This window comes from Canis lupus, chromosome 25 (assembly GCF_011100685.1).
Source record: "Canis lupus familiaris isolate Mischka breed German Shepherd chromosome 25, alternate assembly UU_Cfam_GSD_1.0, whole genome shotgun sequence".
Taxonomy (NCBI): domain Eukaryota; kingdom Metazoa; phylum Chordata; class Mammalia; order Carnivora; family Canidae; genus Canis; species Canis lupus.
Window position 1 is genome coordinate 10,693,837 of NC_049246.1, and position 27,506 is coordinate 10,721,342.

Here is a 27,506-nt window from a genome sequence, read left to right on the forward strand (position 1 = left end):
TCCAAATTGTACAATGATCTACAGTTTACAGATGAAGAAGAGGAAAGCTGTTTCAAAGAACTACTTTGCTGCAACAACAAGAGACACACGCTTAATGAGAAGAAGAACATCCATCATCATCCAGGGCTAGAGGTAAAATGTGTCCTTAGCATTTCTCCAAGCTGCCTGTTAGCTGTCATGTGAGCAGAGAGCCTCATTAGTCACACCAGGACCTGAGACCAAATCCCCAGCCCTATTCTGAAAAGCTTGGGGTGATGGGCAGTAAGGAAACCAGATAGGTGAACTCTGTTAGAAATGAACTTAAAATTACTAATATTTGTCCTCAGTTTTACAGACAAGGCATTTCTACATACATCCTGTCACTTGATTAAAAAAATTCAGCCCCAGAGTTTCTTTCTGGAATGATTACTAAGAGCACAGGGTGAAATTTGACTAGAAATTCAGCTCTAATGGTAAGTGGTTAATTTTGCAAGAGGATGTCAGTCTCATGGGGCCAAAGTTAATAAATAGAGTGACAGTGATAATAGTAATAAGGGCATCGTGCAAGCTCCCTTGCCTTTTGGAAACTCTCATTACCCTACATTTTTCTCTTCTCAGATTAATTACATTCTGGTATGTTTTCCTCCACTTCTAAATTAGTTGGTCTCCTCTTACTTGAGCATCTTTCTTTCCAAGGTTGTCTGTCTCTATTTCAAAGTTCTCATTTCTACAGGCAATCTATATTTCTCCATGCTCTCACTAATCACTGCTGTGGTTCTTTTTTGAACTTTTTCTAATATATCGACATGTTTCTTTGCAATGTAGGATCCAGAGGTCTCTTAAGAGGAAAGCACTCAGAATTGACTGGCTTGGAGCAATTAGCTACAAATTAAAGGTGAGGCAATATGAAAGGCATATACAAAATGCTCAGTCTTTGTTCTGGGCATGTCTGCACCTTCCTTAGCATCACCTTTACTTTCTATAGATTTGGCTGATAGTACTTGTAATGGATGACAGTGACCCTTAAGGGCAGCACATGAGAAGTGAATGGAAATGTCCTCACTTGCTTACTAAAATATAGTAGAACAACAGAAAATTAAATATATTACAGCAAAGAAGTAGATAAAATGAGGAATATTTCTAAACTGAGTGGAACATGCAATCATATTCACATGTATAAAATATACACATGTATATAATTATCTATCGATTTATCTTTCTTTCTATGTCTATCATTTACCCCAGCCCCAGCAAAATCCCCTGTATACAATGTACATATTATATTAACACTTCTGACATATGTACAAATTAAAAGCCTATCTTATCTTTCTGCTAGAAGCTCACTGCTGTGAGGTACTGCCTCTTCTAGTTAATATCCAATATAAAAGGATGAATCACATACTCAGGACCATTTCATTTCTACACAACTATTTATTTTTTATTTGTTTTTATTTTTTTAAAGATTGTATTTATTTATTCATGAGAGGCACACAGAGAAAGAGAGAGGCAGAGACACAGGCAGAGGGAGAAGCAGGCTCCATGCAGGGAGCTTGACATGGGACTCGATCCTGGGTCTCCAGGATCAGGCCCTGGGCTGAAGGCGGAGCTACACCGCTGAGCCACCCGGGCTGCCCAACACAACTACTTTTATTGTACTTTTTAAATGCTAAGAAACTGTTACCTAGAGATAACCTTTCCACATGCTTCACTTTTTTTCCCCCTGTGAAACAGCAGGACCTTTTACTAGAGGACCTATGGAGCACAGCCATCCTGGGGCTAACACTCCACTTTACTATCAAAGCTCACTTTTTTAAAATGTCAAGCGATCTATTTTTTTTAACATTTTTTAAAAATTTTTATTTATTTATGATAGTCACAGAGAGAGAGAGGCAGAGACATAGGCAGAGGGAGAAGCAGGCTCCATGCACCAAGAGCCCGATGTGGGATTCGATCCCGGGTCTCCAGGATCGCGCCCTGGGCCAAAGGCAGGCACTAAACCACTGCACCACCCAGGGATCCCTCAAGCGATCTATTTCCTTGTCTTCACTGTCTATGTGGTTTCAGGAGCATTAGTGAGGTCTACTTTGGATTTCATTTGCTGTTTTTCCCCCAACGAGCCCAGGGCACAGAAATCAGAACTGAGGCAGCTGTCCTGTCAAAAGCTTTGGGCCCACAGGTCACAAGCCTAACAGGAAAGTGACCTCATTGGTGAGTACTCCATACATATGATCGAGCTGCTAGTATCAGGGCAGGATTGACATGCACATGACCTAAAAATGATACTGACGATACTACATATTCTTTTCACATACACACATGGATTAATCAAGTGAGAGGAGCCAAATGTGATGGTGTATGCAAAGCATTAGCATTCTCCCCCAAGGCAAAGCTTCAATTGAAGAATCAGGATTTCCCAGCTTGAATTCTTCCTCCTGCTTTGAACTGTAATGTAGTGATCCAGGAATAACTGTAATGAAGATTTAGGGAGGAATGAAGAAGGGGTAATTTGTTCACAAGCCTGAAAATAAAATATTTTGGCTGTCAGTCCTGTCACATTTGAATGCCTAGCCCATTCCCCTGCCTGAAAATGAGGGCTTCCATGTTTGTTCTGGAAATTAATGCATAAACGCGGGTAAAATTAAGTAAGCAAAGGCACAGGCAGAGATTTCTGAATTGTGAATTCTGACCCTTGCTCTGGCACTGTCTATGTATTGATAGGTTATTTAATCTCTTCAAATGTAAGATGAAAAGGGAAGAGCAATTACATTTCTTCAAAGAGTGCTGAGGGAGAGAATTCACAAAAGAACACTGGCTGTTGGACTGTCAAAGCCAAAGCTTTTGATAAGAACAGAGCATCATCTCATATTATTTATTGAGGGGCTGCGGAACAACGTGATTTTCGAAGCGTCCACATATGCAGTTCTCAGCTAAAGTCTAAAATGTCATCAATGTCCATAATAAGCACAAGTCACAGTCAAGGGCTCTGAGTTTTGGGAAGTCAGCATTTTCTTGTTTAGGGGCCTAGAGTCAAGGGCAGTCATTTGCATAACAAAAATATTCAGATAATGTCCTGAATAAACACTCCTCTTCATTTTCTGGGATTTAGTAAGTTGTTTTGGATTGTTCCAAAGTTTGTTCTGTAATATAAACATCAAATTTGTCATAATAGATGCACCAAGTGTTAGCTGATATAATTGAAAATGACATTAGCTCAACAAAATAATATTTTTTACCATGTCCCCCCCCTCTTTTTTTTAAGATTTGGTTTATTTATTCATGAGAGACACACAGAGAGAGGCAGAGACATAGGCAGAGAGAGAAGCTCCTCCCAGGAGCCCGATGCGGGACTTGATACCAGGACCCCAGGATCACACCCTGAACTGAGGCAGAGGCTTAACCACTGAGCCACCCAGGTGCCCCTGTCCCTTTGCTTCCATTAAAGTATAATTAACATACATTGTTGTATTAGTTTCAGCGGTATAATGTAATGTAATGATTCAACAATTCTATACATCTCTCAGGACTCATCATGATAAGTGTGTTCTTAATCCTGTTTACCTATTTCACTCATCCCTCATCTACCTCCTCTCTCTAGTCACCGCCAGTTTGTTCTCTGTATTTAGGAGTCTGGGTTGTTTTTTTATTTGGTCTCTTTTTCTTTGATTTGTATTGTTTCTTAAATTCTACACATGAGTGAAATCATATATTTGTTTTTCTCTGACTTATTTCACTTAGCATTATACTTTCTAGATTCATCTATGTTGTTGCAAATGGCTAGATTTCATTCTTTTTATGACTAATATTCCATTGCATATATATACTACACCTTCTTTATCCATTTATCTATCAATGGACCCTTGGGTTGCCTCCGTATCTTAACTATTGTAAATAGTGTTGCAATAAACATAGGAGGTGTATGTATCTTTTTGAATTAATATTTTCATTTTCTTTGGATAAAGACTTAGTAGTAGAATTACTGCATCATATGGTAATTCTATTTTTAATTTTTTGAGAAACCTCCATACTGTTTTCCATAATGGCTGTACCAATTTGCATTCCTATCAACAATGCACGAGGGTTCCTTTTTCTCCACTTCCTTGCCAATACTTGTTATTTCTTGTATTTTCGATTTTAGCCATTCTGATAGGGGTGAAATGATATCTTATTGGTTTTAATTTGCATTTCCCTGATAATTAATGATGTTGAACATCTTTTCACATGTCTGTTTAGCTATCTATATGTCTTCTTTTGAAAAGAGCCTATTCAAGTCCTCTACCCATTTTTAATTGTATTATTTTTTTGTGTGTTTAATTGTATAAGTTCATTATATATTTTGGATATTGACCCCTTATCAGATATATCATTTGCAAATATCTTCTCCCATTCAGTAGGTTGCCTTTTTGTTTTGTTGATAGTTTCCTTCCCTGTGCAAAAGCTTTTTATTTCAGTACAGTCCCAACAGTTTAATTTTGCTTTTGTTTCCCTTGCCTGAGGGAACATATCTAGAAAAATGTTTCTATGGCTGGTGTCAAAGAAATTACTGCCTATGTTTTCTTCTAGGAGTTTTACGGTTTCAGGTCTCACATTTAGATCTTTAATCCATTTGAGTTTATTTATGTGTATGGTGTAAGAAAGTGGCCCCATTTCATTCTTTTGCATGTGGCTGTCCAGTGTCCCAGCACCATTTATTGAAGAAACTGTCTTTTCCCTATCATACATTCTTGCCTCCTTTGTCATAGATTAATAGACCATATATCACCATGCCCCTTTTGTACTTTGGTAAAAAAAGGACACAAAAACAATGGTTTTGCTTCCCTCTTGTCTCTCTGTTCATATATCCTTTCTATTTCTTTCAGTTTTATACATGCATGGATTTCAGAGAGTAAATGTAATATTACTTGATTAGGTCCTTTATTGTGGTTTATTTCTAAAATATACTCTAATTTTAACTTAATCTGGTTGAAATTAAGCAATTCAAAAGATTTAATTCTTTTCTAATGGTCAAATTTAGAAGCCGTGTAGATGTTCTTAGTTATCAACATTGGGAGAGAACACAATACAATTCAACTTACAAAAAGCACTAAGCTAATTTCATTTAGAAAGTAGTTTCTTAAAAACAAAAAGAGAAAGAAAAACTTTATTTTTTAAAAGAAGTACTTTATTTTTAAAAAGTCTAATAATTGGTTCTAGAGATTACTGGAGAATTAAATCTTAAGAACACAAGAAACCATCTGTGATATTAAATGCAAGATATATGGCTTGATAGATCATCTTGTTTTTCCATAAAGTCACACACATTACCTTGTTGGAAAAACTGAATTAACTACAAAGAGGCATACTGAAAAGCAACTGAAATTCATTTACTTTTTATCATCAATTGAGCCGGTTTATTTTAAGCGAAATTAAATTTAAAGGTTAATAATGTCAGGCTATTGATCTGGTGAATATTTGAATGTCAAGTTGTCAAACAACTTTTTATATAAGTGAAATATAAAAATATCTCTACATAAAGCCTATCTGTTTTGGAAGTCTATATGTAGGTACATATCAAAAACCACTGCTGTAAACAGCTACTATTCTGACTTCCCCAATAAAAACCTAGCTATGCAAGTATGGTGTAAACACAGGAAAAAATAAATTGTATACATTTAAATCCTGGACATTTATTGTTGAGACTTGGTGGTAGATGAAGAAAACTTCAGGATGGTAGAAGTGGATAATGGGCTAACACTAATTAATAACAGCAGGAAGACTCACAAGTTGTTCCATGTCTAGAACTGCAAGAGCAAAGAAGCCCACAATATATTTAGTAAGAAATGACATCTCAGAAGGTTTGTTGAAGGGTTCATTGGCTGTAAGATTACTATATAGGATTCTAATTCCAACTTTCTGCCAGTCCTGCATGTCAGCCTGTTTTCCTTTTCAATTCTATGGATCAATAAAATTTCAAAGCCCCTATAAGTTTCTAATCTAGACGTATCATTATTTACACATAAAATCTTAGTCCTAGAGAAATAGATATTGCAAGAAACTTAAAACTCCATGTCTTTGTTCTTATTAGGATGAATGGCTAGGTTATTCTTTTGACAAAGCAGCATTCTGTTTTCCTCAATAGCTTTACCTTGATACGTGTTTTGGTAAAAAACATGCTTTCTCACTGCATCAACTTTGTGGAAATTCAACTTCTCATGGTATTTAACTCTTCCTTAGAGTTTATTGATTAATAGAACTTAGTCTATTGATAGATCACTTAATAGTGATCACTATTGATCACAACAGTCTTAATAGATCACTGTCCTTAGTAGAAGAAAAAATGCATCAGAGCAGTAGGAATAGTTTCTCAAAAATTTTGCTTTCACCCAGAACAGTGTTGTTAATGTTGCATGAATAGCGGAAATGTAATGGTAGTCAAATAAATATAGAAGAAATGATTCTACAGTGAGAGGATGAGAGATCTAATGCACAGCACAGTGATTATACCCAATAATACCATGTTACATATTTAAAATTGGTTAGAGACTAGGTTTTAAATGTTCTTACCACAAAAAAGATAATTCTATGATTGCTAGAGGTATTAGCTATATTGTACACCTTACACATACACGTTATCTATTAATTATATCTCAAAAAACTGCTTCTGCAACAGAGTCTACTCATCAAAACGCAAACCCTTTGTCTGAAATATAGCAAGGGTTTTAAAAGAAATTTTTTTATACCAATAAATTAGCCACTAAAAAACGGACTGGTCTCACGTTGATTATCTTCACTTCCTCCTAAATTTTTTTTTATTAAGGCATCAGGATACACAAAAGAGAATATCATGATAAGCAAAACCAGGCAAAGTTCCAGCTCTTAAGTGGCTCTTGGACTATATACAGGTGAGAGGGATAATGAAACAATCTCAAATGTTCTAAAAATGCAGCTCTGAAAAAAGCTATGAAGGAAAGAATGCAAAGGGGGATATTATGTGTGTGGCTGGGGTTGGGGGCATGAGGGTTAATCTAGTGGAGAGGTCAGGACAGGCTTCCCTGAAGATGAGATGCTTTAGCTGAGCTGTTAATTTGTTTGAAGCGTGAAAAGAAACATAAACCTGGGAGCGGAAAGTAGAATATGCAAAGACCTTGGGTCAGGAGGAGGCATGCAAGCACCTGAAGGATGGTGAGGACTGTGTTGGTGGAGAGAGTGAGGGCAACCTAGTGGGAAATGGCACTAGAGGGCAGAGAGGAAGCAGAGCTCATGGTACCTCAGATTTCCTGTAGGTAGTTTTTTATTCTAAGAGCACGGCAAGCCATCTAGGTTCAAGCTTTTCCATATTTTCCTAACTATGGAGAAATAGTCACCCCTGTTCTTAATGGTAAACCTTGAAGAAATTTTTCAATACTTTGCAATGATACATTTCTACCTCAAACAAATCTTGTTTTCTATAATTTCAAGGATTATATAGAAAAAATCTATATATTTTAATCTTTTCTTTATCATTACTAGTAGAGCACCCTAATTTTAAATTATATTTATGTAAAGTGGACAAGAACTATTTCCTACTTGAAATTAATTCATAAGACTAATACATAAATATTTGTGGTGTCAGGATTTCCTCAGAGATTTTTTTTCATGAAAGTACTCGTTATTTTAAATATCTTGTAAAAGAATCTTATCATTAGTTATTTTCTCTTTGTGATTAGGTCACAAAAATGTGAATTAAATCCACATGCATGTTATCCCTAGATGAAGGATGGGAATTCCTCAAACCAGATTTATATGATAGATTGACAGTAGAAAGGCTTTTGTCCCAAAACACTGTCAATAACCAATTTTAGAGCCAACATCCTTGAGTACCAATTATAATCACTGAAATCATTAAGATTTATGTAAAATATCTGTCTTCCTACCACAGGGCACATTAGCCAAAATTGCATCAAAAATGTATGCTGAGTGCACAGTACTGCTAAATTTAGGACAGAAATAATGATGCAAACAATATGAGCAAACAGAAACAATGCCCCCAAGTAAAACAGTGCTGAATAAAGCCTGGAAGGCAAAGGAAGAAAGGACCCTCGTTTCATCACGGGCACAGGGTCCCTTCTGGTTGGGATTCACAGGGCAGTGCGTCCTGCGTCCTCTTAAATCCTGCCCTCCCATTTCACCCTCCAGTCATGTTGTCTAACTACCCATAAGCAGACTTGGGTAGATTTTGTGGTGGGAAGGAGAAACACTGTATAACAACTCTTTCTTCTTCCCTTATTTTCTTGGGGATGAGGCGATCTGCACTACAGACTTGCTCTGGCTTCTCAGAGTTGCTTCCAGGGCAGTTAAGAAAGGGCGAGAATTAGAGTAACCAGCAACATTCAATGAAAAGGTGCTTGAGCTCTGGGCACACAAGGTCTGAGCACAGACGTGTCCTCATCCATGTAAGGATTCAGGACTCATGATTCCTGGTGAGGGAGGAAAGATCATGGAGATTATTCTCAAACTCTTACCCTAATATATATATGACTGAATTCATTGGGAAGTCCAAAAAAGTCACACATGTGGATTGCAATAGTGGCTATAACAAGCTGGAGAGAATGGGCAGCACATCCCTACATGGGACTGCTCTGGAACACCCTGGGCCACCATGGGGTCAGGATGGGCTGGCTTTTCACAGGCAGTGAAACGAAGTCAAATCCTGGGGTCCTCTTAACTTAATCTGACCAATCACCACATTACCTCTGAAGATGCACCAGAGCCAAACCCAGAATGGGAAGTGAACACACAAATGCATACATGTGCATACACACAAAAACATACATGTACACTGGTGTGCTGACCCATATAGAGTATGAGGCAAAAGGAAAAATGTGTGCTCCTTTAGACACATACTAAAATATCCTCCCATATTTTGAACCAAGTAGAAAAAGTTAATAAAAACTCTAAACAAAAAATAACTGCATACAATACCTGCTTTGCTCAATCTGTTCCTGCACAATTGTCAACCCTCATGAACCTACCCAACAGGGGATGGAGTGCCTGGCCACATGGACGAGGAACAGCTGGCTGTTCCACATGTAAAACAATACAGGGTCATAAGCCAAATTAACTTATGACTATTTTTTTAAGATTTTATTTATTTATTTGAGGCAGGGAGAGAGAGAGCAGGGAGGAGGATCAGAGGAAGAGAGAGAGAAGTAGATTCCCTGCTGAGCAGGGAGCCCAGTGTAGGGCTTGATACCAGGACACTGAGATCATGACCTGAGCCAAAGCCAGATGCTTAACTGACCGAGCCACCCAGGCACTCCTACAACTTGCTTTAATTTAAAATTTTTCATATTGTTTGTAATGAAATTTTTTACATTATTTTTATTTCTAAAATATTGCATTAAAATATTATTTACTTCATTATCTTTGGTGCCCAAGATGAAGCCTTCACTCATAGCACCCTAATCCTGGCCCTGTGACATGCACCCCATACACATACATTATCATGAACACATCCACATGCATAAACACACACATACCCTACATACACAAAGGCTGGACTGGACAAGATCTAATTTTTAGGGAGTAGGAGATATAAGACACAAAATACCTGTTTCATAGCCTTCAGAATCCATTTGGCTCTCTGTGTTCCTTTACAGTCCCCAGCAGACAAGAATCAAACCCTTCAGCTGCATTAAGAACCAGCAGCCAGCCTCAGGAACACTGAGTTTTATTTAGACCCTTATGGGTTTGATGGGTTCCAGTAACTTAACAGTCCACCAAAAAATAGTATATGAAGAAGCTATCACTTAAAACCCTTTGTTGACAATACCTGTACACTCTGAATTTAGACTCACACCAAGCCTTATCACCAAGAATCTTATCAAGTAACAGTGAAATTTTCGCTTAAAAAGAGCCAAAATAACATGGTTTAGAAAATATAGCAATTATTTTAATGGACAAATGAAGTCTCTTTTAATTTGATCACTCAGTAGTTTGTATTTGTTTGTTCAGTAAACATTGTCAAAGGAATGGACTGCTGACAAGAAGAAAACCACTGAAGGGTGTCAATTCATTATATATTTAAGTGTACTGTTTAATAGATTGTGATTCTACCCTTTGCTAGGCAACATACACACCCACTGAATGTGGGATGCATTTAGGACCAAGTAGACAAATTCCTGCCTCTAAGGAAATTAAATTCTGTTCCACATAATAACAAAATAAATCAGTTATATAGTTATGTGCTATGTGTATTGGTTGCATAGTGTTCTCCCAAAATTTATGGCCAACAGGAACCTGTGAATGTGACCTTATTTGGAATAGGGTCTTGGCAGATGTAATCAAGTTATGCTGAGGTCATACCGGCTTAGTGTGGACCCTAAGTCCAATAAGATTGATGTACATATAAGAAGAGGGAAATTTGTACATGGAGAGACACACAGAGGGAAGACAAATGATGCTGCTGGGTCAAAGGAAGTGGGGACTGTGTTAACATCATGTAGCTCACTGATGGTTTCAGTATCTATTAGTAAAATCCTAATTAAAGAGACTTTGAAAGAAAATGGAAGAATTTGGTACAAGTACAGACAACAGTATCATAAAGTTTTGCTGAAAACAGGAACAACTTATTAATGTTATCTTGCAACAAAGTACTGTAATATCTCAAGTTGGTCAAGTTCTTCAGTGACCATATTAGTAATTAGTCTATTTCTTATAAATACCAAGTACCTAATAATGTTATATATAAATAATAGATACTATTTAATTATATAAATATAAGCTACATCATTTATACAAACATAATAAAATTATGTAACTTTTTAAATCAAACTTATTTTGAGATCATTATAGACTCATATGCTGTCATAAGAAAGAATAGAGAGCTCCTGTATGTTATATACACAGTTTCTCCCTATGGCAATAATGTCTGGGAAAACTGTAGTACAATATCACAACCAGAATCTCACCACTGATACAAATTGCCAACCTTATTCCGATTTCCCTAGTTTTACCAATAATCATTCGTGTTTGTGCGTGTGTTTTTTTAAAGATTATTTATTTATTTATTTATGATAGACATAGAGGGGGGGAGAGAGAGAGGCAGAGACACAGGCAGAGGGAGAAGCAGGCTCCATGCCAGGAGCCCGACGTGGGACTCGATCCCGGGACTCCAGGATCACGCCCTGGGCCAAAGGCAGGCGCCAAACCACTGAGCCACCCAGGGATCCCCTGTGCGTGTGTTCGTACACAATTTTATTGCCATCACAATCAAGATACAAAAGAATTCCATTACCACAAGGACCCACCCTCATTGTTATAACCATACCCACCTTCTTCCCACCATCCCATCTCCCATCTGTAACCCCTTAACTGCTAACTAATCTATTTTCCATTTTTATAATTTTGTCATTTCAAGAAGGTTATATAAGTGGAATCATACAGTATGTAACATTTTGGTATTGACATTTGTCATTCAAAATAATCTCTGAGATTCACCCAGGTTGATGTGTGTATCAACAGCACGTCCCTTTTGATTGCTGAGTAGTATTCCATTGTATGGGTGCACCACAGTGGTTTAATCATGTACCTACTGAAGGACTGACTTCTGGGTTGTTTCTGGTTGGGGACTATTACAAATAAAGCTGCCATTAATATTTATGTGCAGGTTTTTTTGTGTGAACACAAATCTTCACTGCTGGATAAATGCCCAGGGGTATAATTGCTGGGTTATATGGAAATTGAATGCATAGTCCCATAGGAAACCACCAAATTATTCTCCAGAGTGGCTATACCACTTTAAATTCCCTCCAGCAGTGTATGAGTTACACAGATTTTCTGCATTCACCAGCACGTGGTATTGTCATAAGCTTTTATTGTAGTTGTCCTGATAGGTATGTAAAGTGATATCATCACATTGTTGTTTTAATTTGCATTTCTCTAATGGCTAATGAATTTGAGTATTTATTCATATGCTCATACACCATCTGTATATCATTTTCCATAAAATGGCTATTTGTGTTCTTTGCCTGGTTCTAACTGTTTGGGTTTTTTCACTATTGAGTTTTAAGACCTCTTTATGTATAGCAGTCCCTGTAGCCTATCTTTTCATCCTCTTAACAGGGTCTTTGCGAAGTAAAAATTTTACATTTTGATAAGGCCCAATTTATCAATTTTTCCTTTTATGGATCATGAATTTGATGTCCAGAGTTCTTTGCTTAGTCCTAGGCCTAGAGATTTTTCCCCATTTTTTTCTTAGAAGTTTAATAGTTTTATGTTTTAAGTCTGGAGTATGTATGTGTACATGCATGTACATGTATGTATACACACATACATAAGTATATATACATCATTAAAATGACTCCAAAATTTATTATAAAACTACCCATTATTTTTCGTATATGTCCTTCCAATGTTGTATTTGTGTTATAAAACTTGCATTCCTGTGTGTTTTTTAGAAGTTTACACACCCACATACACAAACATATGTATATGTCAACTTTAAAAACACAAAATTAAGATTATATCACCTAACTTTTTAAAAAATATTTTATTTATTTATTTGACAGAGAGAAAGAGAGAGCACAAGCAAAGGGAGCGGCAGGTAGAGGGAGAGGGAGAAGCATGCTCCCTGAGGAGCAGGGAGCTGGATGCGGGACTCGATCCCAGGACCCTGGAATCATGACCTGAGCCAAAGGCAGACACTTAAATGATTGAGGCACATAAGCTCTCATCTGATATTTTTAAAAAATATTTTATCTATCTATCTATCATCTATCTATCTATCTATCTATCTATCTATCTATCTATCTATCTATCATCTATCTGTAGTACAAGAAGGGGGAGAAGGAGAGGGAGAGGAAGAGAGAGAGAGAATCTTAAGTAGACCCTACGCTGAGTGTGAACCCCCACACAAGGCTCAATTTCATGACCTGGCAACTGAGACTTGAACCAAAACCAAGAGTTGGCCACTTAACGAACTGAGCCACCCAGGTGCCCCTCGCCTGACTTTTTCAATAACAATCATGAACACTCTCTGTATCAACATTTTCAAAGCTACACAGTGCCTCACCATACAGCTGTTGGAACAGCTGTTCCAATCTGTTTAATATATATTCCATGATCTGTCATTGAGGTTGTTTCCAAAGTGCTGTTCCACCAAACTGAGCTTCCACATTTTCTGAGCTCTGCTGATTTCTGCTGGGGTCCTCTGGTGGTATGCCTACTCTGGAGATGGGAGCTTGTATGATGAGCCAGGTGTGCTAAAGAATAGATGCTGGTCTCTATCCTTTCTCATGACTGATGTCCTTGGACAATGGGTTCCCTGAGCATCTGAAATTTAAAGAATTCAGGACTCCTTTGGTAAAGAACCATGGGGAAAAATTAACAAGGCTGGGGGCAAGGACACCATGCAGATTTGGGAGCTAACTACCTGGAAGGACATGTTTTTCTTTTCTCCCCACACAGTGTCCCTTCTGGAGAGGTGGGTGCAGTGTGTGGGTGAACCAGTGGACCAAGGCAGAAGAGACAGAAACACGTGTACTCCTTATCTCTTTCAGACTCCTTGAGTGTGACAAAAGCCAAGGAGGTGTTTCTTTCTCCTGTGCCTTCCTTGCTTGACAGAAAATAACTCTTCTGAATTGCCAGGTTTTCCTCCCCTAGCCCAGCCCCCTCTGTGCTCCTCACGCTGCCAGGATCTGACAAGATAGCAGCGATTTCCAGCTTTGTAGACTAACCTGGGCTGAGCCCTGGTCCTTCCATTTCCTATTTTTTAATTGGAAAAAATGAAATAATAACTCACCTCATGGAATCATCCTGAGAGCTAAATAAGAAAATAGGTGAAAAGAACCCAATGCCTAGTGTTTAGCAGGCCTTCTAGAATTAGTAATGTTTTGAGGGATCCTGTATGGGATTCCTACCAGGATCAAAGTGTTCAACCTCCTGGGAGCAGAGACACTTGGGGGAGACCAGGAGGGCCAGGCCCCCCGGAGTGAAGCATTTTGACTGTGCCTCTGGGACAGTATTTGGTTTAGTCACTACAACTGTGATGTTAAAACCCACCATGAGGAGGCGCTCACACCACGAGTCAGGGTTCAATTTTAAAAAGTCAGACATTTAATCCGGCTTTCAAGTTTCCTTAGAACTTCTTCCTCTGTTTTTATTTTGTCACTCAGAACCTTTAAAAAAAATAAAAAAAATAAAAAAACAGATTTTACTTATTTATTTATGAGAGACACAGAGAGACAGGCAGAGACTCCCCTGTGGGGAGCCCGATGTGGGACTCAATCCCAGGATCCTAGGATCACTACCTGAGCCAAAGCCAGATGCTCAACCACTGAGCCACCCAGGCACCCCTCTCAGAACCTTTTTAACAAACTTTTTGAATTAACATTAATTGGCATTATGCCCAACACTGATCTTTTCTACTTCATTTGGTGAGCTATGATTTATCTATGGTAACCTAGGTGTGAAAATTCACCCTGGGAGTGTGTGTCGGAGACACAGATTCCTGGCTTTAGCTTTGGCGATTCTGACTAGTGGCCACACACAGGGTATTTCATGTATTCCTTCTGATTTGGGGAAGTCAACCTCTCTAGGACAGAGAGAGACGTCTGAAGCCTGGAGTGGTGGTCATGGTCAGGAGACACAGGGCTGAGACTACAATCAGCCTCAGAATTCAATGTCATGGGTACTCTCTACTCCTTCAGGGCAAGTACTGAGTTTGGTTACCATGGTTCAATGTTGAAACAAGAATATTACCATCTCTAAATTACATAAAATCTGAGTACTTCTTTGTAGGGTCCATTTTTCACTTAAAGATACTAAAAAGTCGAAAATACCAAGTATGGGTGAGTATGTGGAGAAACCAGAACTTGTATACCCTGATGGAGGTAAATTGCCAGAGCTACTTAGAGAACATTTTGCTAAATTAAGGAACAGTGGAGATGTGGAGATGCACATATGACCAAACAATTCCACTTCTAGACCCACAGAAACAGTCATATGCACGCACAAGGAGACATGTGCAGGTATGCCCATTCAGCACAGTTTGTAATAGCCCTGCACCAAGAATAAACGAAAATGCTCACAAGAATGAGATGAAACATAGACAATGGAGTTTGTCGAATGTCACTGCAGTAATAAAAATGAGTGAATTAGAGCTGTATGATGAACATGAATGAATCTCACAAATGAACAAGTAACAGAATACAGAACACTCTGATATCTTTATCTGGCATTTAAGGATATGATACTATGTTATGTGCTAATACATGTTATTGCCATGATGTCCATAGGAAGTATATACAGCAGTGTCAGACTTCAGGGTGCCTTTGTGTGACTAGGAGAATACAAGGAGCTTTTACCCTGTCTGCACTGCTTTATTTATTTCAAAGGAGATCTGAAATAAATCTGGCAAAAGTTAAGATTTACTCATTGTGAGTGCTGAGTAGATGGCTGTTTGCTTTGCTATTCTCCAGTTTCCTATGTTTGGAAAACTTTTGAATAATTTTTAAAAGTGACCAATACAGCTATTCTGCAATACAACTATTTTGCACTAAGTAATAATCCTTCCGATTCCAAAGTGCTATCAGATTTATGAGACTCTCCACTTGAATCCTCAGAGTAACCCTAAAGTAACCATGGGAAATGTCTCCCTTTGAAACTCAGAGCAGCTAGTGACTCACTTCAAATCACAGAGCCAGCAAGAGGTAAAGCCAGGATTCAGACCTGGGTTCCAAACCCACCATCTTCTCCCCTTTCATCCAAAACCCTTCTAGAACTCTTCATTTGTAACGAGCACTTCAGTGCCTTGTATTGTGTAACTTGAGAGCCTTCTGTCAATGGCAGGTAGGATTTTCATTTGATATATTCAAGTGATATATTCAGGATCATATTTGGACCTGTAACTGCCACACATGGGCACTTGATTCATTCGTGATTTATTATTTTTGACCACTGTCAACCTTTCAGTTTTTAGAACTAAAAACCAAGTTTATAATCATTTCTAATCCAATCCTTAAAAATGCTTCAACATAATTTGTTTGTTACATGATTATTTATGATCCTAAAAATGATAGCAGCCTAGATTAATTAACAGCAGGGCAAGGATTAGGTTAATTGTGGCTAAGTCCATCATTAATATTTTAGTCATGGGAACTGAAGGAATGGGTAAGAACAGTATGTAGCCAGTGTGCCTGCACACTATTATGGCTAGTGTCCATTCTGATTAGTTCCTGCCCATGCCTCCTGAGTTGGTATCTGTACTCTACCAGTTGTTAAATATCTTTAATATCACCATACTTATGATGAAACATTAAGTGGGAAAAAACAGAAGTTAAATTTTATTACACTATGAGTACAGTCAGAAGAGATATGTATACATATAAAAATGTATGTACACATACATAATTGAGTTAGATGTTGGGAAAACTGGACAGACACATGAGAAGAATGAAACTGGGCCACTTTCTTACACCACACACAAAAATAAACTCAAAATGGATGAAAGGCCTAAACATGAGCCCTGAAACCATAAAACTCCTAAAAGAAAGTACAGGCAGTGATCTCTTACAACATATTTATAGGTATGTCTCCTCAGGCAAAGGAAAAAAAAGTAAACAAACTATTGGGACTACACTAAAATATAAAGCTTTTGTGCAGCAAAGGTAAAGGTAAATCTACTGAATATGAGAAGATGCTGGCAAGTGACATATCTGATAAGTTAATATCCAAGTAAATAAAAAACTTATACAACTCAACACCCAAAAAAGCACCTACAAAAAAACAAAAAAAGAAATTATCTGATTAAAAAATAGAAAACCTGAATAAATTCCCCAAAGAAGACATATAAAACGTTCACAGAAACATGAAAAAACAGTCAACATCACTGATCATCAAGGAAATGCAAATCATAAGCACACTGAGGTATCACCTTATATCACCTTATACCTGTCAGAATGGCTAGTATCAAAAAGACAGGAAAAAACAAGTGTTGGCAAGGACATGGAGAAAGGGGAATTCTTGTGCATTACTGGTGGCTGCAAACTGGTGCAGCCACTGTTGAAAACAGTATGGAGGTTCCTCAAAAAAGTTGAATACAGAAATACCATATGATCCAGTAATTACACTATTTACCTCAAAAAAACCCCAAACACAAATTCAAAAAAGACATATGCACCCCTATGCTTACTGCAGCATTATTTACAATGGCCAAGATACAGAAGCAACCAAAGTATCCATCAACAGAGGAATAGATAAAGAGGATGTGATATTTACATTTATGTTTATAAACATAAATAAAGAAATATGTATATGTGTATGTATATATATATATATATATATAAGGAATATTATTCAGCCATAATATGAATGAGATCTTGCCATTTGCAATTACATGGATGGAGCTAGAGGACATTATGTTAAGTGAAACAGGAAAAGACAAATACCATATGATTTTGCTTATATGTAATACTAAAAAAATAAAACAAATAAACAGACTCCTAAATACAGAGAACAAACTGGGTAGTTGCCAGACTGTGGGGGATTGGTGCAATAGGTGAAGGGGATTAAGAGGTCCAAAATTATAAAATACGTAAGTCACAGAGATGAAAAGTGCAGCATAGGGAATACAGTTCACAATGTTGTCATAATGCTGATTGCTGACAGACGGTGACTACACTTGTTGTGATGAGCACTGAGTGTAGAATTCTTCAATCACTATGTTGCATACCTGAAACATATAACACTGTATGTCAACTATACTTCAATAACAAAAAAGAGTAATGTTCTGAAAGAAAAATATGTACACATGCATAATTGAGTTGAGGTGTTAGGATTCCTGGGGGTTTTCCCTCGACTATGCAAAATTTCCACAATATTATACTGATTTTGTAATTTGAAGATTAAATATTGGAATCTTTTTTTTTTTGGCTGATGTCTATCCTGAGTCTGCTGCTTTATGATCCCGTCCATCACTTTTCACTCTATTCTGCTCCGTCCCATGAGGGCACAGTTTGTGTGCCAAGGCGGTGATGCGTGATGCATCACTGGAAGCGGGCAGACAATAAATAGGTCTACTTTGTTTCCAGCGATAAGATCAAATGCACTGGACTTACTTTATGTGTTTCTATTTTGCTAAGGGCACTACAAATTATATAGCGATATGGAAAGACCGAATGCTATCAGCCCCTTTTAATGAAATTCTGATCCTCTTAAACCACCCAGTTCACTCGAGTCTTATTTTCCTTGTTGGGGTGTGAGAGAAACCCACACATCTCAAGGCTGAAAAAACGTATGTTACGCTATCGGAGAAAATAGTTTCATCAAATATAGGTAAACCTTTCAAATTTTCTAAACCCTTATGATGGTATTATGTTTTATCTTTATCAACCTTCCTAACCATGAGAATTCATCCTTCCAATTCAAAGAAAGGAAATTGGAACTTTAAAATATAGGTCTGGGTTTCTTGTTACAGATCTGTATGTGTTCAGGATGCCTCTCTCATGGCATTTGATTCCATCAGCAGAAGCTGGCAACAGTTAAACTTATATTCTTTTCCACTTACTGTTTTGATAGGGGCTATTTTAATGTGACTTAATCTTCATACCAATAATTTTTCTTCTTTTTGAAATAATCAGTTTTGTAAAAATTATAGACTCAATATATAAGGGGAAGCTATATGGTTATGAATTGTTAATAGGTAATACATAAAATCCAATCCAGCTGAGCCATATTAAATAACTTCAAGTGGTATAAATCTGTCAGACAATTAACTATATAAGCAAAAGCTCTAGCATATGGGCATGATGAGAGGTAATTTAAATTCATTTCATGCATTGCTCTTCCTGCAGAAGTATCTAGGAACGTCCCGACACTTGGCCTTTTATCTGTCATCCTAATATTAGCCGTGCAGAAATCCCATTCTACATTATCCCTGCAAAAGTATATTATTTATGAAATTGATTCCTGGCACATTGTGTTGGGAGAAGGTCAATGGTTAATTGATTTAGCCAGTGGTAGGATTTGCTATGTTTAATAATGCATGAGATGATGGCCTTTTAATTCATTTATATTTCTAGTCAGACTATAGACTTCTGCAATATCATAAGAAAGATATGTAAAATGATTGTATAGATTAGTTCGTGTTGCTTTTAAATATTTGAAAAGCATCTGCAAATTGAAGAGTAACCAAATGAATACAGATGTTAAATAATGATATAGTTCACGATGAAAATCTATAGCTTAAAACTCGTTTTCCCACAAATCTTAAATGTTTTCAACTAAGAATTTATTATCTACTAAATTGGTCTACAAAACATAGTATTTTAGTGTGTATAATTTTTGTAGTTAGAACCAGTGAGTAATGTGACAGCAAACCCACTGTTGAAACAACACAGTCATAATTTGCCAAATACCTGTTAAGACCTTTTGAATGAGGAAGATTAGAATCTTTTAGATGCCTGAGGCTGGTTTTCCTTCCAGCCACCTGGCTATACTTTTGACTCCTAAGAAACTTCTTGACTGAGCAACAGAAAATACAGGTCAGAATCAGTAATACGGCTCTGTCTCTTTTCCATCCAAACGAATAAAACTCAGAGACTCTGAAATGCTACAAGGATACAATATCACCTAATCTTTTTTCAACCCAAGTGAAACAGTGTTAAATAAAACTTAAGAGGAGGAGAACTGAGGAGTAGAAGCAGGGGGATACCGCGCTCATTCAGTAAGAGCCAAGCCAGAGAATGGGCAGAATGGGATCAAGTCCATGGCACGTGCATAGCCAGAAGCTGAGCGGGGTTGTCCTGGGCTGGAGGTGACGCTGTGAAGGGGGGATCCACCAGGTGACAGGCACCCTTCTCCCCAGGAGATGGAAGCACACAGGGGGAAAGTATGGCCTGAGTCTCCTGATACCCTTTTAAACCATTTTCAGTTGTAACACCGTATGAGGAGAGGCTCCCAGGATGGTGGAAAGATGTTGGCAGAGTGGCAGCCAGAATGTGTGTGTGGAGGGGCGGGGAGGGAGTTGGAGTGGGATTAGCTCATTTGTTCCCAAGGGAAATAAAATATTGTGTGTTTGAGGGTGATTAGTTAAAATTTATCAGTTAAATTCTACCATGCAGAACTGGAAAACCTAAGTTTTTTAATCAGTTACTGAGGTATCTTTAGGCTGTTCATAGGTTAAGAGTAATGGCATGACAACTGACCTGTCTTGTCTAACCGGACAATTTAGCTTTGGTTTTACTTTTTTTAAGATTTTTATTTATTTATTCATGAGAGACACAGAGAGAGAGGCCGACACACAGGCAGAAGGAGAAGCAGGCTCCATGCAGGAAACCTGATGTGGGACTCGATCCCGGGACTCCAAGATCATGCCCTGGCTGAAGGCAGGTGCTAAACCGCTGAGCCACCCAGGGATCCCTAGCTTCGGTTTTGGAATGCACCACTACAGTTCACTGAAGTATCCAGATCTACCAGAACTGTGGCTTTATCCAGATCAGCCAATTTACAAACAACTTTGGATTGCTTAAGTGGAAAGCATTATGGAATTCATCTGGTATAACTCAAATGTTGTATATGTAAACTTGAAAGTCAGAGGATTAGGGGATTCTTCCAATGTCACACAAAAGATCAGACTCCTAAGCCCATCAAGCACTTTCCTTTCTCACTTTAAGCCTCCCATATAAGAAAAATGAAAGCATCTAGATCATACTTTTAGGAAACCCCTCTCTATCCTAACGCCTCTTAAATATTTATTATGGTGATTATTTAGTCCTATTCTTAAAAAAATTCATTGAAAACAGTTAAGTGGGTCAAAGTGAATATTAGTATTGTGCATATAAAATCCTTCTTTCACATGCTTTATGTGCTAGAATACAGGAAGAATTTGGTTGCAGATTGTGGCTCCGGTAGACATTTGTAATTGCAGAAATCATACATGATTAGCTAGATGGTGGTTCCCATTTTATCAGCTAAAGGAGTTTTCCAAGGAGAGGATTGGTGTGTGGCTATTATAAGGTGCCAACCATGAATTTAATCTAAAGGATGTCACAGGGTTGTCAGATGAACACTACTTCTTCCTGAATGTACTTCACTGATGGTTAATGAGTGTGGCTTAGAATCAACTGAGTAGCAGATTCAGCTTTGACTTCATGACATAATAGGCTTTATCTGAATTTCTTTTACAAGGGATATAATTATAGTCACCTTGTTAAAGTTAACCAGTATATCTGTAACCACTGTTTGTTACTTGTTTGTCCTCGGTTTGATATCTCATTGATGAGTCCACCCTCATTAGAAACTGCCACACAGGGATCCCTGGGTGGTGCAGCGGTTTGGCGCCTGCCTTTGGCCCAGGGCGCGATCCTGGAGACCCGGGATCGAATCCCACATTGGGCTCCTGGTGCGTGGAGCCTGCTTCTCCCTCTGCCTGTGTCTCTGCCTCTCTCTCTTTCTCTCTGTGTGACTATCATAAATAAATAAAAATTAAAAAAAAAGAAACTGCCACACAATAATACTTCAAAATAATATTTTGTTCATTCATTCAATAAACATGTATTGCATACTTAATATATCTTATATTGCACTAGGCATGCTGCACAAATTATCTCTCATCCTCAAAACAATCCTGCAACACAGGTTCTATTGTGCTTCCCATGTTACAGATGGAAGGCCAATGAACTCAGATCTGTGTACAACAGTGCATCCCATCCACTTCAGCAAGAAATATGAAGATTATAAACCAAACGTCATTAGTCTTCACACTGGCACTTAGTCATACTTGCATATGTAGTAAGTAGCATTGCTTGTTGGATAATTTATTTATCTCAGCTGCCAAGCAAACATTTTACTCCTAGCCTGTTTACCAAACATTAATAAGGAGGTCTGATTTGGAGTTCAGAATGCCAAATACCGTGCAAGTCTAACATAATGATAGCAGCTGCTAATTTGGTTGCATGATGACCTAGAATACGAATTGTCTGGTAATTTTTTTTAAAACATCCGTGTAAAGAGCTGACATCTTTGGATCAAGAAATGGGAGTGTCAATCTGTTTTAAATTATAATAACTGCTTCTCAAAGATTTAATTCTCAAATGTATTCTTAAAATTTATATTGTTTTAAATGGAATAAGCAAACCATGTATTGATATCAGTATTAAAAATCAAATACCTGATACCCCAGTTTCTATAATAGTGATATGTCAAGAATATTTGCATCTCATGTGTGGCTGCACACTGCAGCCAGGGCAAAGGAGACACTCTCAGAAGTTACGATGCTCTCTTTATTACAAAGGCATTGGTATTATCTGACACTTTAATGTAAATTTTTTTGAAGATTTCTTTCATTCATTCATTCATTCATTCATTCATTCATTCATTCATTCATTCAACAGAGAGATGGTGACAGCCAGAGACCACATGTGGGCAGAGCAGCAGAGGGAGAGGGAGAAGCAGACTCCCCACAGAGCAGCGAGCCTGATGCGGGACTCAATCCCAGGACCCTACGGATCATGACCTGAGCCAAAGGCAGACGCTTAATTGACTGAGCCACCCAGGCACCCATAAATTTTGATGAAGCACATTATGTAATGAACTGAGAGAACTGAAGACCAACAGTAACAATGATGTTTTACAACAAATGCAGAGGCAATATTACATATGACAGTAGGAGACATAGTGGGTAAGAGAATTACCCCCTCAGGGCAGGGGGACCAGGTTGCCATTAGAGACAGACTTTTTACCCTGGTGTCTGAACCAATCATGTAAACGTATATCATTTGTGCTACTGTGAATCGGTTATTTTTCCTTCTAAAACTATTTAGGCTGGCCATATTTGCTATTATAGTGGAAGCATACAAAGAGAGAGATTTCTATTGAATGCTTTGGCAAATATTACAGAGGTGAGTTGCCTAAAAATTTTAAAGGACTCTTAGAAGGCCATGAAATGGCAGGGGTGGGGGACAGTGTGGCGTAACACTCCAGAAGTATTCTTCACTCAGTTTACTTCATACCTGTTTTTAGGAGCTTGGTCAGTTGAGAAGAAAACTAAACTGAAAATTAACTTGTATCAAATAAAAGCAATAAGAATAATTACTATTGTAATTAGTATTGTCACTCTTATTGCTTTTATTTGTGAACTCTGGTACAAGTTAACAGCATGACAATAAAGCGCAATGCAAGGAAGACAGTTCTAGGACCAACAATAAAGCCAGCCAAATACCTTGGATATGAAGGTATAACTAAAAGTGCCACGAGAGGTGGGGTGTAACATATCTGATAACCTCCTGAATTTATTTGTTTCTAATGTACTCATGGCAAGGAAGCCTCTAGTATATTATGGTGACAGACAGAACCTACAGTGTGACTATACCCCATAATTCTACCTCCTATTATTTATGCCTGTGTACTCTCTTTAACTTGAGTGCAGGTGGGACCTGTGACTCGCTTATAACAAATAAAATACGGCAAGGTGAGGGAACGTTGCCTTTAGGTGACATGCTACATAAGTATCCATCTCGGACTAGAGCAAGAGATTCTCCTCCCTAATGTGAGGAAGTAAGTGGTCATGTTGAGCAAGTCCATGGGGCAAAGAATGGCAGGTAACTTTTAGGAACTGCAGGCGACCTCTAAGATTGCAGATGGCCTCTAGGAGCGGAAGGTGGCCTCTAGACACCAGCAAACAAAAAGCCAAGACCCTCAGTTATACAGCCTCAGGAAAGTAAATCCTGCCAACAGCCTAGGTCAGCACGGAAATGAATTCTGCAGTTGAGTGTCAGGTGAGGAAATAGCCAGCCAGCACCTTGACTACAGCCCTCCGCCATCCTGAGCGGGGAATCTTGCTGAGCTGTCCTGACACACTCCTGGCCCATGGAAATTGAGAAATAAGGTGTGTTGTTTGAAGCTGCTAAGTCTGTATAATGTGTTACCCAGTAATAGAAAACGAATACAATTACTCATTTGGTGGTTTTATAGCCACATCTGTTTACCCTTCACTCTCTCTCACAGGCCTGAGCTAGTTTAAAAATAGGGCCTGTGTCTTGATTTACTTTTATTCTTTATTCCCCCATGCAGACAGTAAGAGCATGCTGAATGAATAATCCAGTGAACAGACGAAAGATCGAATGAATGAACAAAGAGATATGGCGCTTTGGCATTCCAGGGCATGCAGTAGCCACCATGACACAGTGCTTTTCCCTCTAATATCTCCGGGTTAATCAACATGCCAAGGAAACTGAACCTATTTCCTTTTCTAAGCAAGTCATTTGTCTTCATTAAAATGGAGCTACTGTCCTATTTTCTGGTCATACTGTTTGATTAGATCCTTCTGGAATATTTTGTAGAACTCTCTGTGGTTTTTACCAGCCTACATAATTTTGTGTCATCGGCTACTTCAATGAGCTAGCTACTTTTCTCCAACTAATTATTTCAAATGTAGGCACCAATTCCTGAGGCACCCCATTAACTTCTTTCTATGCGGGGAATGTGCACAAATTTTCTTTCTCTGAACCAATTTAAATCCACACGAGAGCTTGATTTCTCATTCTGTCATTAGCAGTAATAATCATACTCAGATTTTGGATGATGAAAATAACTTATACCAATTATTTTGTTTGTTTGTGTTATACCCAAAGATAGACTTGCTATATTATCCCTATTTTTTTGGATAAGAAAAGAGAGGCAGGAAATGTTTTTGCAGTTAACCTGTAAGTCATGTATTGTTCAGCAAACAATTTAAGCCTTGACAATATATGGAGCACCATACTTAGAAAAAAATGAAAGAAAGAAAAGAGGGCTGACAGGTCTGTCTTATCTGCCTTCTTAAATTATAAGCTCTCCATAGTTTTACCTGTTTTTTCAATTTTATTTTTTTCTATTAATATTTTTACACACAAAAGCTAGACATAAGCTTTCATCACCTTAGACCTAGAAAAATACAAAGGCTTTCTATTTGTCTTGGGGCTTCTGGTTTATCTGACCTTTGTTTATCTAATTCAGGCCTTAGAGAATATCTTGCTAAGCTCAATTGTAATGCTTCTGAGAACCCTACAGTGACGCTTTTATGCCTATTATTCAAGACACAAACGTTTTGGTTTTGTTAAAGACCCTTTGGACACTTCATTCACCATTCCTTCCCAATCTAATATTCTCTGTTAATTTTTTCCTTATTTCATCACCAAGAATTCTCTAGATCAACCAAGATAACTAGCTTACTGCCCCATTGAAACAAAACACTTGTCTATTTGCATTTTGTGCCATCTCTTCAAGCTAACGTGGCCAATGGCTCTAGCTTAACGATCTTTTTCTCTCCTCTAAAAAAAAGTCAGTACAATATTCACCTGTGATTCACCTTATCCTACTCTGATTTGGCCTTAACCCTTTTTCTCTCATACAGTGTGGCGTAACACTCCAGAAGTATTCTGAACTTTTAAAACTTGCTCAAATTTTTATCAGTGGTCCCTGGGCCGGCAGCCTTAGCATCACTTAGGAACTTATTACTGGAAGCACAGAATCTTGGGCTCCACCTCAAATATACAGAATAAGAAACACTAGGGGGAGGTCCCAGAAAATTGTTTTTACAAGCCCTCCACATGATTTTGATGTACTTTAAGGTTTGAGAACCACTTATTGATACATGTGTGTAAATATATGACAAAAAAATACATATGCACACATGCACACAATTTCTTAAATGGTATGTCAACTTAAAAAAAAAACAAACCCAGATACTCATGTTGGACTGTTTCAGATGGCAGGAAATATATAATAAAATTTAACTATTATGATTGTTTTTTGAATATCCACAGATTCTAGAACAGTTTCTTGCACAAATTCAATACTCACTACCTATTTGGCTAAATACCACCTGACTCTTTATCTTGGTTCATGAACATTTAAGCATCTTTAACCAAAACGGTACAAAGGAAAGAAAATAAATGAAACACATTACCTTTATTAAGTATGTGTCTGCAGCTCTGATTAAGGCTGGGAAGACCAAAATTGGTTCTGCACACAAAGCTCTTGTAAAGCTCTTGTCATGGGGTTTCTACATACTTGTATAATTATATCTTCTTTCCAAGGCTCTAGTCATACTGAGCTGTTTGGTACCTCCCCCAACAACATCTCTAGCTATGACTTCTACCTGGAATGTTCCTCTCTGTTGTTCCCTGTCTGCCTGGATAATTCCTCTGTACCCATCAAGGCCCATGTCAGGAAGCTTCTCTGCTCCTCATTCATTCTGGATGTGTGTAGGAGTCACATGTGTCACTCCTACAAGTGAGTCATCCTCCCTTATGCTTCTGGGGTACCCTCTATTTATTCCTATTCAGTCACTAACCATATTCTATTATGAAAACATTTCTACCTATTGATTTGTTCTACTACATTGTACGGTAAGCATATTGAAGCCAGGGTTCTCTTAGTTGTATTCTAGTATTTGTCATGTAATTGGTGCTCAACAGTTGATGACTGAGAAAAAAAAATAACTAGTTAAGATCTGGCATTAGGTGTAATTAAATTTGCTCTGCCTTAAAATGTTCTCAAGGACCAAACATTAATATATTTTATTCTAGCAATAAATTTAGTTCAGAATTAGAACAGAATTCATCTCTTCAGGTCCCTGAAGGGGTCAGGGAGCTCTGTGGCTGTTTCTGGTCCCCTCCTGATACCTAGTGCATACTGACACCAACTTGCTCCAGCAGGTATACCAGTAATCCAGAAGCATAATGTCAGACTTGGAATAAGTAGGACCATAGACTTTGCTGTACTTTCATGTATGACCTGCAGCCAACCGTGGGAATGTTTGTATATGGCTGGTTCCCACGAGGGAAGTGTCCTTGACTATCCACCACATGGGCTCTACTTAAAATTGTGCAAATGATGGGTTATCACACTCAGCAGGGCATTTGCTATTGGTTAGTGATTTCTAATCATCTAATAGGGCACACTGGCAGGCAGAGGTGAACGAAAAAACAAAATCCACCTTTGGGTGATCACCTCCCATGCCAGTAAACCCTCATTCCATCACTTAGGACAGAGAACAATTTGTTCAGAGCACCACCAAGCACTAGCAAGTGGTTTCCTACAAAAGGAAGCCATTCCAAAATTAGCTGCAGCATTTAGAACTAATTCCTGTTCTCCTTCACTATCTCTGGCACGCTGTCTGACAGGACATGGGACTGCAGAGAGGTCAACCTCACAGCAGTCATGTTTTCCTTGGCTCACAACAGATTGTGAGCAGTGCCAGAAAATACAGTGGTGCTCAGAACAGCCCAGAGTCTTTAGGAGCTGGTGTCCCTGTGAGAAGGTTACCTTCACATTCTGTGGGCACTGGTCTCTCCTTAGCTTATTCCTACAAGTCTGAAGATTCCAAATGTAACATTTTCCCTCATTTCTTCTTAAGTGAGGATATCTTCCTCATTTAGGAAACTGCTCATTTTGATGAAATCAGGAAAGACAGGATGCAGATATTCATAAATAAATTCAATCTCTATTTTGACAGAGAAAAGTTAAAATGAGTTTCTAAAATGGCATTTGGTTAGCAGCTCCAGTGCTGTCTCTCATCCGTGAAAACTCAG

The 27,506-nt window shown here is 38.1% G+C and overlaps 1 protein-coding gene and 1 long non-coding RNA gene across 9 annotated transcripts in view; both read right to left on the bottom strand.

Annotated features, from left to right (window-relative positions):
- The window catches only part of MTUS2 (microtubule associated scaffold protein 2), a 589,535-nt gene that overhangs the window by 267,762 nt on the left and 294,267 nt on the right, over positions 1-27,506 (bottom strand). The gene's annotated exons all lie outside the window — the stretch shown is intronic.
- Positions 12,535-26,104, bottom strand: LOC119865909. The gene is made up of 3 exons (XR_005378423.1): positions 25,880-26,104; positions 13,996-14,111; positions 12,535-13,266 (listed from the first exon to the last, which is right to left on the bottom strand). It is a non-coding gene; the product is annotated as an uncharacterized LOC119865909 (long non-coding RNA).